Raw genomic sequence first — 12,668 nt, 5'->3', positions numbered from 1 at the left:
ACTCCTGCTACCACACACAGAGGAACGCCAGAATCAAATCAAATCAAACTTTATTTGTATAGCACTTTTCGTGCTTAAAAACAATACAAAGTGCTTTACATTATAAAACAATTTACATCAAAATAGATAAAACACTAACACACATACACATCCCCTTTCACCCACCCACAACCACCCCCACCCATGCCCTATTTGCCCTGTAACAGTTAAAAGAAGATGAATGAATGGCCAGGTGCATTTGCACCAGATGTGCACCAGATAAGGAAACGGTATTCTCAGGGAGCCTCTACACAAAGGGCTACCTCCAAACAAGACCACCCAGGCCATCACCATGGGGGCCACCCGGGTCCGGGCAGACAGGACCCACGCCACAACCGTAAAGCTGCAGCGCTGGATCCCGACCCACCAGACAGGGACAGCCCCCACAGCAACACCCATGCAGTCAGAGCAGGGGCAGCCCTCGGCGAAGAGGACCCCGATGAGGAGAGAGCTGGAGTGATAACTAAACAAAAATAAAATCCATTAAAATAAAATAATAAAATCTATACTATGTAAATCAATATATAAAATATATAAATAAATAAATAAAATTAACTAAAAAGAAAGATAAATATGGGTTAATATAAGAATGTTAAAACTTAGTTATAAGCTAAACTAAAAAGGTAGGTCTTGAGCTTTTTTTTTAAAAACATCAACAGTCTCTGCAGCCCTGAGGCCCTCAGGCAGGCTGTTCCATAGGCGAGGCCCGTAATACTGAAATGTGGCCTCGCCATATGTTTTGGTACGAACTTTAGGAAGAACTAAAAGGCCGGTACCTGAGGACCTCAGGGTCCGCGAGGGTTCATACCTTAAAAACAGATCAGATAAATAAGAAGGCCCAAGACCATTAAGACATTTATAAACCACTAAAAGAACCTTAAAATCAATCCTGAATTGCACGGGGAGCCAATGCAGCAACTTTAAAACAGGTGTAATGTGTTCCCGCCCCCTGGTCCTTGTCAGAACTCGTGCTGCCGAGTTCTGCAGTAGTTGTAAACTAGAAATACTCTTTTTGGGAAGACCAGAGAGCAGGGCATTACAGTAGTCTAGTCTACTAGAAATAAAAGCATGCATTAGTACCTCCGTGCTGGCAAGAGAGAGAAATGGGCGGACTCTGGCGATGTTTTTGAGATGATAAAATCCTGTCTTTGTAACATTTCTGATATGTTGAATAAAATTCAACTCAGAGTCAAAAATAACACCCAGATTTCGTACACACTGGGAGGATTTAAAACTCTGCAGTTTGCATGAAATGATCTCTCTCTTGTCTTCAGGACCGATTATTAAAACTTCAGTCTTGTCCTGGTTGAGCTGTAAGAAGTTCTCTGCCATCCATGACTTTATATCTAAAATACAGTTTAAAAGGGTGTTGACTGGCTCCAGGTCATCAGGAGACACGGCGATGTAAAGCTGTGTATCATCAGCATAGCTGTGGAAATCAATGCCGTGTCTCCTGATGATGTCCCCAAGTGGCAACATATACAGGTTAAAAAGTAATGGGCCTAAAATTGATCCTTGGGGAACCCCACATTTTATTTTATGGGTCTTTGAGGAGCATGTATCCATACTTATAAAAAACTGTCGATCTGTGAGATAGGAGTAAAACCATTTTAAAACAGTACCTGAGAGGCCCACCAGACATCTGAGTCTGTTTAATAAAATCTGGTGGTCTACTGTATCGAAAGCGGCACTGAGATCCAGCAGCACCAGGACAGAAAGTTTTTGTGCATCCAGATTGCCTCTTAGATCGTTCACAATCTTTAAAAGGGCCGTCTCAGTACTGTGGTTTGTCCTAAAACCAGACTGACATTTTTCTAAGATATTATTCCTGTTTAAAAACTCATTTAGCTGAATAAAAACAACTTTTTCTATCATTTTACTAAGAAACGGCAAGTTGGATACAGGTCTGTAGTTATCAAGAATGTTGGGATCCAGATTACTCTTCTTCAGAAGGGGCTTCACCACCGCTGTTTTAAAGGCAGTGGGGAAGACACCCGTCTGAAGAGAGGAATTTATGATAAGTAAAAACTCAGACTCAAAGAAGCCATAAAATTTCTTGAACAGTGATGTGGGAATAGGGTCTAAAAGGCAGGTTGTTGGGTTCAGCTGGGAGAAAACTCGACCAAGCATCTTTGTATCAACCAGGACAGAACTCTCCAGCTTCTCCTCGGGTAAAAACAATGCTTCAGATCTGTTAAAATCAACACTGCATTTAGATAAAAGACCGGATCTGATAGCATTGATCTTACCTCTGAAGTGGTCTGCAAAGTCCTCACATGCTGTTTGTGATGGTTGCATGGAGGACTTATTAAAACCAGTGTTTATTAAAATATCAATGGTTTTAAAAAGGAACTTTGGATTACTTTTGTTGACAGTTATGAGTTTTGAGAAGTGATCAGTTCTTGCCTGTTTTATTGTGTTATTATAGATTCTTAGGTGATCACGCAGGATTTCATAGTGCACTACAAGTTTAGTTTTTCTCCATCGTCTTTCTGCTCTCCTGCAGTTTTGTTTCAGCTTTTTTATTTCTTCAGTTCTCCACGGTGGCTTCAGTTTGGTTTTAACGGTTTTTAATACAAGTGGAGCTGCTGTATCAATTGCTGATTTTAATCTATTATTAAACTGATCAACAACTAAATCGCAGGAAGCAGGTAAGATCTCAGAAGGTGTTTGGTATAAAATTTCAATAAAATTCTCAGCCACTTCAGAAGTAATACATCGTTTCCTAACGGTTCTCACTGGGGCCCCCTGCTGGTTAAAACTGGTGACGTTAAAAAACACACAGTAGTGGTCTGATATGGCTAAATCCACGATAGAAGACACACTAACTGACAAGCCATAACTAATAATTAAATCTAATGTATGTCCTCGGTTGTGAGTCGGCTGTTTAGTATGTTGTGTAAAGTTAAAACAATCTAATAGACTTAAAAACCCTTTTGTCATTGAATCAGAGGGATTGTCCATGTGTATGTTAAAATCACCAGATATGATGATAAGATTGTGGGCGGCATGTATTGCTGATAAAAGTTTGGAAAATTCACTGATAAAAGCAGCATCATGTTTGGGTGGTCTGTAAACAGTGATGCAGAGGATTGGGGGACTGTTAAAAACAAAAGCATGATGCTCAAAGGTGGTGTACTGATCTAAAAGTATTTGTCTATTATTTAGGAGACTATTTGTTATTGATGCAGTACCACCACCTTTCTTGTTGCTTCTAAAGGAGAATAAAAAATTAAAATTTGGTGGTGAGGCCTCAGTGAGAATAACTGGTGCATCTGTACCCAGCCATGTTTCAGTTAAAAATAAGCAATCAACCTTATTATCTAATATCAGGTCATTGATAATAAAAGACTTGTTAAAAAGGGAACGTACATTTAAAAGTGCCATGTTTACAGTGACAGGTGACTTATGGACTGTAGGGTTGAATTGTTGATGCTTTGGAGGAGTTCTGAGATTATTAAGGTTAGCAGAGGAACTATGATGGAATCTGGTTTTATATCTTTGAGTAATGATTACAGGGATTGGATGATTAAGAATAAGAACAGAAGATCCAAGTCCAGTATTATATGTGCCAGAGGTGGAACTAAAAACATAGGAACAGGGACCTGGGGGACATCAATCGGTGGGGGACGGGTTAGTTGGTGCAGGTGTGGGAAGATGAGCGGAACGTGCATGCTGTAATCCATAGGCCAGGTTGGCGGACAAAACGCGGGTGCCAGCTCGGTTCAGGTGGAGGCCATCTGCACCAAAAAGAAGGCTAATTGTTCGAGTTTGAAATGTTTTGCAATATTGTACACATAGTTTTTCTTTAAATGAGAGATAATCGCCTTCCTTAGGACTTTTGTAGGAGCAGAAAAGTGTTTTCAAAGCAAATTTTAGTCACAACACCACATTCTGTGTTTACATGGGAGATTTAATTCCTCCTTAATTCCAAATGAAGTTAATTCTGCTTTAAACTGATAAAAAATGACCATGTAAACACTTAATGCCTAATGCAAATTTCTATTTGGAATTAAACGTAATTCCGATGTAAGTGGCTGGTTTATTTGCATTTTAATTCTGAACGATTTAATTCCTCAGTCATTCATTCATTTTCTGACCCGCTTAATACAATTCAGGATCGTGGGGAAGCTGGAGCCTATCCCAGCTGGCTTTGGGCGACAGGCAGGGTACACCCTGGACAGCTCGCCAGTCCATCGCAGGTTCCTCTGTCATGTGAACCTTAATTCTGCTCTAAGTTAATACCGGTCGTTCTGCACATGCTCGTTAGCTTGTCCTGTCCCGATGGTGCACGTTGTTTTGCCTCTCGTGTTCGGTGGTCTGTCTTTCTTCTCCTTCTCAGTTGCTGCAATAAGTGAAGTAGGATGCTCGGGTTGAGCTGGTACTTCAAATTTATAATAAAAATAGCAGCAAAACTGGTACTTATTATGTAGTTTTTACAAGTTGCGACTAAAAAGAGGAGAAGCAGGGAACGAACTTGGTTTATTTCCGGTATACGTCATACATTATGTGCATCCGCTGTCCAATCAGAAATCTTCCCAACCCGAAGCTCTAAAGAGGAATTAAGTGAGGACGTGTTTCATGTAAACCTTCATTCGGACTTATTATTTTCATGTAAACTAGTAGGAGAATACGTTAATTTTGAATTATTTTATTCCGAATTATTAATTCCAAATTGAAAAACGCCATGTAACCGTAGCCATTGTGTGACTGTTGAAAACAGCATAGGAAAGCAGATGATAATTTTTGACAAAATAATGGTTAAACAGTCAACAGGTGCCCCCTATCTTTTTTTTTTTTTTCACACAGCCTGCAGGTTAGACTACATTCATTACCGGCCAGAAACTCACATGTAGCCTGTTCACCTTGTAGCTCAGCTGGCTGTGCATAACCTGGTCATGGAAACGATTCTTTCTCTCTGACAGCACACAACAAAATGCCCTCTCATTCATGTTGTGTGATGCTTGGCATGTGAGAAGCGTGAAACATTGATGCGAGGTTAATGTGCTAGAAATCACACTTGACAGTCACGATACAAGCTATTTCACATGGAGTGAATATCTACAGGTTACACTGCAGGAATGCTGACATAAGCTGCATTTCCATTACATTTTTTTGCAAAAAAAAAAAAAAGTGATATTTCTAAGTTTCCACAAACAACAATTGCGACTTGCGGGTTTTTTTTAATTGAACAGTGTTTAGCTCATAAGCTTCAGTTCTCAAAAAATCTCATCCAGTTGACGAGATTTTACGAGAATTGCGGCTTTTCCAGAGCCATTTGAAAATTTGCTACGGCTTTTTGAAGCTTTTCCCACTCATCTTTTATTTCTAAATTTGCTGTTGTTTATTCCGCACCGCTTCATCTTTACCAGGAATGAACTGGTCACGATCCCCACGTCACCTCACAAGTGTTTCCATCACACCTTTGCAATATATTTCTATATCAAAACGTCAGAAAAAACACCTCATGAGAGCATAAAAACTTTTTAGCAATTTTATTTTCAAAATGTAGATGTTTTCATCATTGTTTTTTATTGCAATATTCAGTTTTTGCTCAATTCTAGGTGTAATGGGAACTCAACTATAGTTTTGCTTGCAATCCCTCAAGGGTAACTACGTGACAAAACATTTGATAGAAGTTCTAAACTCTACTTCACTCTTGTTACATTACAACACACTAATTCATTCAGGTAAAACCAAAGCAACATCAGTTCCCTTTCAGTTTTTTAACAATTGCCTCATTTACAGAACAATGGTGTCTGTTCACACCTGAGTCAGGATATTCGCTCAAAACTAGTCCAGCCACACGGCCGCCCTTTGGGCATGGAAGTTAGAAAACCCAAATGACTGGGCTCTGAGATTTCTAGTGTTAAAAAATGAGGAAGAAAGAGGATTTAAATGACTTTTAACATGGCGTGGTTGTTGGTACCAGATGGCCTGGTCTGAGTATTTCAGAAACTGAAACCACAACCAGCTCTAGGGTTTACTGAGAGTGGTTTGAAGAAGAGAAAATATCAAGTCAGTGGCATTTCTCTGGATTAAAATGCTTTGTTGATGTCAGAGGAGAATTGGCAGACTAGCCGGAGATGAAAGAAAGAAAAGTAAGAAAACCAAAGGATACAGAGAGTTGTCTCTGAAAAACTACACATCCAACCTTGAAGTAGATGGACTGCAGCAGCAGCAGAAGACCACGCTCGGCACCACTCCTGTCTGCAAAGAACAGGAAACTGAGGTTACAGTTCACAAAGGTTCACCAAAGTGGACAATATAAGATTTTTTTTTAAAACTGTGTAGTCTGATAAGACACTATTTCAACAGCAATGTTCAAACGGCAGGGTTAAAACTGAGTCTAAACAATATAAAAGCATAGATCAATCCTGCCAAGTGTCAACGGTTCAGCCTGGTGAAGATTCAGTGGTGAGGGGGATATTTTATTGGAATGGTTTGGGCTTCTTAGTGCCAACACAGCATTATTCAAATCCCATAGCATGCTTGGTATTGTTGCTGACCAAGTCCATCCCTTTATGAGCACAGTGTAGCATCCTATGATGGCTTCCATCTGTCACAAAACTCAAATCATCTCTACTTGCTTTTTTGAACATGACAATGAAATCACTCTACTCCAGTGGCCTCTGCTGTCACCAGATCTCAGTCCAAGAGAGCAGTGGTTCCTAACCTGGGATCCACTATGCACAGCCTTTACTAAATTAAAGCCATGTCCACACAGATGAGTTGAAGTGTATCTATTTTGTTCACATGGAACCAGTTCTGAGAGCCTGAAAGCTTTTGAAACCAGCTCCCAAAGTGGAAAAAATGGGGTTCATCACAATCTACAACATAATGTTTTGAAATGTTTCCCCTTACAGGAGAAAAAACAAAACTTTTATTATAAGACGATATCTTGTGCATCCAATCAGTTTTGGTCTGTGTACTGTGTGGCTTAGTGAGGTCATCGAGGTCAGTGAGCTGGTGGAGATTTGACATGCATATCGTGGTAAGTTTAATTTTTCCTGCACCATGTCATTAATTAAACATGTGTGTGAGAAACACCAGAGTCCAGATGATTTTTCCCTATTAAAAACTGGTGATAATTACCTAAACCCGTTCTATAAATTACTAAAAATAATGCCACATTTTTTTCAAATACAATATATTTTACTTCTACAGACATGTACAGAGGGGCTTCTCTTTGTCTTTAATATTATTTGACTTTTATTTAGTTTATTTATTATATTCTATAGAAACATTTATAAAATGTTATTTTCATATTTATATAATAGAAAGATTCTATAAAAATGTTTTAGTATCATTTTTCTTGACCTGTTTATCACCGAGGTAAACTTAGTAATTATGTTTTTATATACAGTTTATGAAATTTCATACTTGTATTTGTTTATTTTTTCAGTCAGTTGCAGTGTGTTGGGTGACTCTCCTGATGTTCACTGAAGTGGCAAAATTGCAGATATACCATCCTCACTTATGAATGTACTGGAAAACAGCTTTTAAATAGGTGTCCACTGTAGTAGACAAGATGCACTAAAGGGTTCACTTTGGGTTTATTAAAGAACACGACTCAGCCAGAATGCATTAACTGTGGTGAAGTTATCTGGTGAAGGCATAAAACCAAGCATGGTTTCAGCACATCCCAAGCAGCACCATTGTCATGCGGTGGAACGGGGGATGGATATGCAGCCGACAAATCTGCTATAATTGTGTGATGCTATCATGTCATTGTACAAGCACAAGATCTTTGAGAAATGTTACCTCAGAAACTCACATCCAAATTTAGTTCTAAAGGGTCCAACCCGGTTCTAGCAAGGTAGACCTACTAAAGCCAATGGGGACTTTTTTCTTTGTTGGGTTAGGCATTAACATCAGTCTTTAAGACCTACAAATCTAAACTACTGTGTTAGTTGTTCTACTGCAGGGTTGAGAGAAGAAGGATTAGGACCCAAACACAAGGCAATAGGCAGAGAACGCTGCTGATAATTTAACATACAAAAAAGCTTTCCATAGAAGGAAAGAGAACAGGAAGAACAAAGACCTGGATGACACCATAATGAACCAATCGTAAACCAGGACAAGGATTTGGGATTAAACAAAGTAAAAATGAATCAATCAACAAAGAAATTGGATCTAAGAGTACACAAAACCTAAAAACAAGGTCAATCCTAGAAGAGCACTCAATGACAATGCTAAATTTTATTAAGCTGGAGTAGAACCATGCCACCAAAACTAAGAGCTAAAAGACATTAAATGGAGCTGGAAACAATGACTGTCTTCACATTTATGGAGGCAATATTTACAATTCCTCTTCCAGTTCCTTTAAATTCTAGTGAAAGCCTCATTTTCCCCAAACATGATTACAGATCACAAATATGCCCAATGTCAGTCCTTAGGAGCAGTCCTGCAGGTTTTAGATGTTTCCCTGCTCCAACACACCTGATTTAAATTGGTTAATGACTTATTAACCAGTCAGGTGTGTTACAGAAGTAAAAACTGCAGAAATGGATATCCCTGATGTCGCATTTTCACTCACAGAGTTCTGTTTGAGAGGAAGGTCATCTCAGCTCAGTGAAGCTCATTACAACTGCCTGCTCGACTCTGAGGCGGCTGATTGAATGTTGGCAGGTGGCTTGTGGTTCTGTCACTCTCATCTCTGCTGCAAATCTTGAAAGTGGTTGAAAATGGACCACAGTGAGTACTTCTACAGTTTAGGTGGCTTGCACTTAAAGTGCAGATATCCTAGAAAGAAAGTGACCTCAGGACTAAAAAAAAAACTGTCCAATCTTGGCTTTACCTGCACAGAGCACCGCATGTGTCAGCGAAACTGTTCACGTAGCCTTTGATGTGCCCAAGTGGGAAAGGTTCCTTCCTCATGTTTGGGCAGTTAGGATCTTCATTACCATAGACAAATACACAGGTACATCAACACAAACAAAAAAGTCTTCACAGAACAGCAGCTGATAGCTATGAGGAGTGACCTTTACTCTCTGCTTCTTCCCTGCTGCAGTTTAATCTACCGTAGCAGATGAAAGCTGGTTGCTGTTTATTGATCTTATGTGCCGTTCTGTCCCAGAGTGCTTGCACATGTAAACATACAGACACCTGCATTAAAGACACAAGTCTTTTCACAACCTTTTTCAGCAGCAGGCAGCGTGTAAAATCCACAACACTGATCTTTTCCCCCCTAAAACACAAAGTGCACTTTAAGCACATGTCGGGGGGGACTCGAACATGGGTCAGCCACTTTCGAACACCCATAAGGAGCTCCAGTCATTTATAAAATGAGCCCAATGAATCACCAGAGACAGAAAGAAAACTTTTACATGTTTTAGATTTTTTTTTTATTTCTTTCTTTATTTATTTACACATAATTTGCAAAACAGTTATTATGACGGATGGGCAGGAATTCTTCAGTCATTAGAAATGTGAGCGGCTATCTGCAGAACTTAATTCAATTCAATTCAACTTTATTTGTATAGCGCCACTTCACAACAATGTTGTCAAAGGGCACTTTACATACACGAATCAACATACACATCCTTTCAAGTCAATTCATACATATCCTATAAACCAACTGATTACATCGAGTCATGACTTCGATCCAATCCCCCATCCTGAGCATGCAGGCTGCGACAGTGGGAAGGAAAAAACTCCCCTTTAACAGGAAGAAAACGTTCGGCAGAACCCGGCTCATGGAGGGCAGCCATCTGCCTCAACTGGTTGGGGTGGAGAGGACAGGAAAGACAGATCAACATGTACAACTGCACGTATTCAGGAAAACCTGCGGAAAAAAAGGAGAAATAAGTTAGAGATGGCAATATTGTCATATATTTATACATTGATATATTAGAGAAATAGAGCGAGGTACTTCTCAGTGCATCAGGTAACATCCCCATTGCTACATAAGTAATGGTTGGCTAGACTACCCATAACTATAAGAGCAAAGAGCATAACCTGGATAGTTGGGTCCCATACATGCCGACTCCAACTCAGGAGATGCTCATATCCTAACTTAGACACAAAGCGAAGAGCTGCGTGATGAAGCCTGGCAAAATTCATCCAAAGTTCATCAAAGTTTTCCAATTCAAGACGGCTAAGAGAGTCAAATTACATGCTCCATGAGACTGAATTCCCATTCTTATTGTTGGAATGGTGAAAGTTATTTCCCATCACAAAATTTCAGCATTATATGGCCTGAAGGCTTAAATCCACTTTTACTTGATTCAGTCAAATTACCTCAGAGTGGAGCTGAGGACTGACTGTGCATGAGAAACTGAAGCACTAAACAATAACACCACTGAGAGCTTCATCATTGAGAGTGACCTTCTCACCATGTAGTGATGACATATGATTCCTAATGATTCAGTGATACCATTATAAACGTAAGTAAATATTTGTGTTTTATGTTTATTGTATTCCTGGTGATGGAGACTCAGCTTTCCAGAAGTAAGTATTTTTCCTGAGAAATTTTGGTTAACCACTTTATTAGGTTGCTGTTAGCAGACCTGAGGATGTTTCAGATGCTTTCACATCAGTCCTTCTGATTTAAGACTTTTGTTTGCTGCGGCGCTGTGAATGCACAACCAAACTGTGCACGAAAGAAGCTAATTCTGGTCAGAAAACATAGACTTCCTGACCCTGAGTCTGTAGCACCATTGAGGTGCAATTGCACCAGTAAACAATGCTAAGTTGCTACAACGGGTCGAGGGGTTACACCACCCGCCTGAACCACTGGCCACATTTATATGAGAGTTTTAATTTGTTTTTATTCTGAATAAAAGTTAAATCCACCTTAAAGAAATGAAGAATGACTATCTAAATGCCTAATTTCAAACGAAAAAGACAATTCAGAATTAAATTTAAGACCGGAGGATTAATTTTCATTTTAAACCTGAACTGATTAATTCCTCTATCATGTGCATGCTTACCTTGTCCCGACCCGATGATGCACATATTGTCATGATGTGATGTTTTGTGTTCTCTTCAGTTTCTGGTTTCCTGCTTTATTTTGTTGTTTTCCCTGTTTTGTTCACTTGTTGTGTCTTGTTTCTTGTTTAGCCTTTGTTCCTGTTAATTAGATTCACCTGGTCTTGTTAGTTTCATCCATCTCACCTGTTTCTTGTTCTGTTTCAGTATTTATACCCCTTTGTTTCTGTTCACCATTGCTGATTCATTTTGTTCGTCATATGTTAGGTTCTTGTGTTTTCTTGCCATCCGCAGCGTCTTGCTTCAGTTCTTGGAATAAACTGTGTAGATTCTGCATTCCTGCATTTGGGTCCACACCTCCACCACTCATCGTGACACATATTCCGCAAGTTCTTCTGTCTCGTGTCTCTGGTACTTTATCTCCCTGCTCCTCCTCAACGGAAAACAGTGGAAGTAGTGTGCTTGTATCGAGCTGGTAATTCAAAATTATAATGGAAATCAAAGTAAAAATGGTTCTTACTTTGTGGTTTTCCATGTTTTAGCTGAAAAGGCAAGAAGTAGGAATTGGAGTTTGTTTATTTCCAGTTGACAAATGTACGTCACATTTGTCCCCTGTCCAATAAGAACCCTTACCAGCCCAACAATCTCAGTACAGGCAAATAAACATTTTTACCATGTAAACCTTAATTCAGGATTATTATTGTTCACGTAAACCCGAAGGAGAATACTGTAATTTGAAATAATTTAATTCCAAATTAAAAAACTCCATTTGACTATAGCCAATAATACAAGACAAAATGGACCCGTGATGTAATGTTTACAATAAATTATCACCCTACCATCTTAATAATGCAGCTGAAATGGAGACCCATCAGACGAGGCAACGTTTTTCCAGTCTCCGCTTGTCCAGTTTTGGTGAGTCTTAGTAAACTGTGCTGTTCTTAGCTGACAGGAGTGGATCCTGGTGTTGTCTTTACCTTTAGGCTCTATTGACAGTAGACCAAAATAACTAGGATAACATGCTTTAAGTTATCTGTAGAGTTAATGGGAACTGTTTTGTAAATCCTTGTTTAGTTGGTTTAATTTCTTCATTCTCACTTTGAGTGACAGGTTTTACTTTACATTACTTGTGGATTTGATGCACCACTGTAAAAGTATCAGCCACTGAAGCCTTTCATTTTAAAGGGAAACCTCTACTTTTTTTTTTTTTTTTTTTTTTTTTAAAATTCGCTTCAAATATAAAAATGATAATAAAGGTAAAACAAAATTCTTAAAGCCATCAACTTTAAATGCACAATTAATGCTCACAAGCACAAATGCAAGAAGAAGTAGTCACACACTTGGTCAGGCTCCAGCACCACCAGCCCTCCACTTCTTTTTCGGGTGCACAGTTGTTGGGAGGGAAGCAAATGAAAGTTGGCGTATACATTTGTGGCCTGACGTCAAGGTGCCACCCATTATGGCGATGTGCCCGCTGACAACTCGAGCCATCTGGCCCTCAGAGAAATGGCGACACTCACATCCATTCCTTGCCCTGCCCTTTGGGCTCGCAGCCAGTAAGACAGACTGGGAGAGCTTACAGGGATCAGCGCCTCTCACTTGCCAAACTGGCACATGTTTTGATCATTTTAACATTCAATGGGGTCAATAATGTGAATGACTTTATTCAAAGCTTTGGATTCCAGTCAGTCACAGTT

This window comes from Telmatherina bonti (genome assembly GCF_933228915.1).
Source record: "Telmatherina bonti genome assembly, chromosome: 21".
Classification (NCBI taxonomy): Eukaryota; Metazoa; Chordata; class Actinopteri; order Atheriniformes; family Telmatherinidae; genus Telmatherina; species Telmatherina bonti.
Note: the sequence above shows the minus strand (reverse complement) of the source record.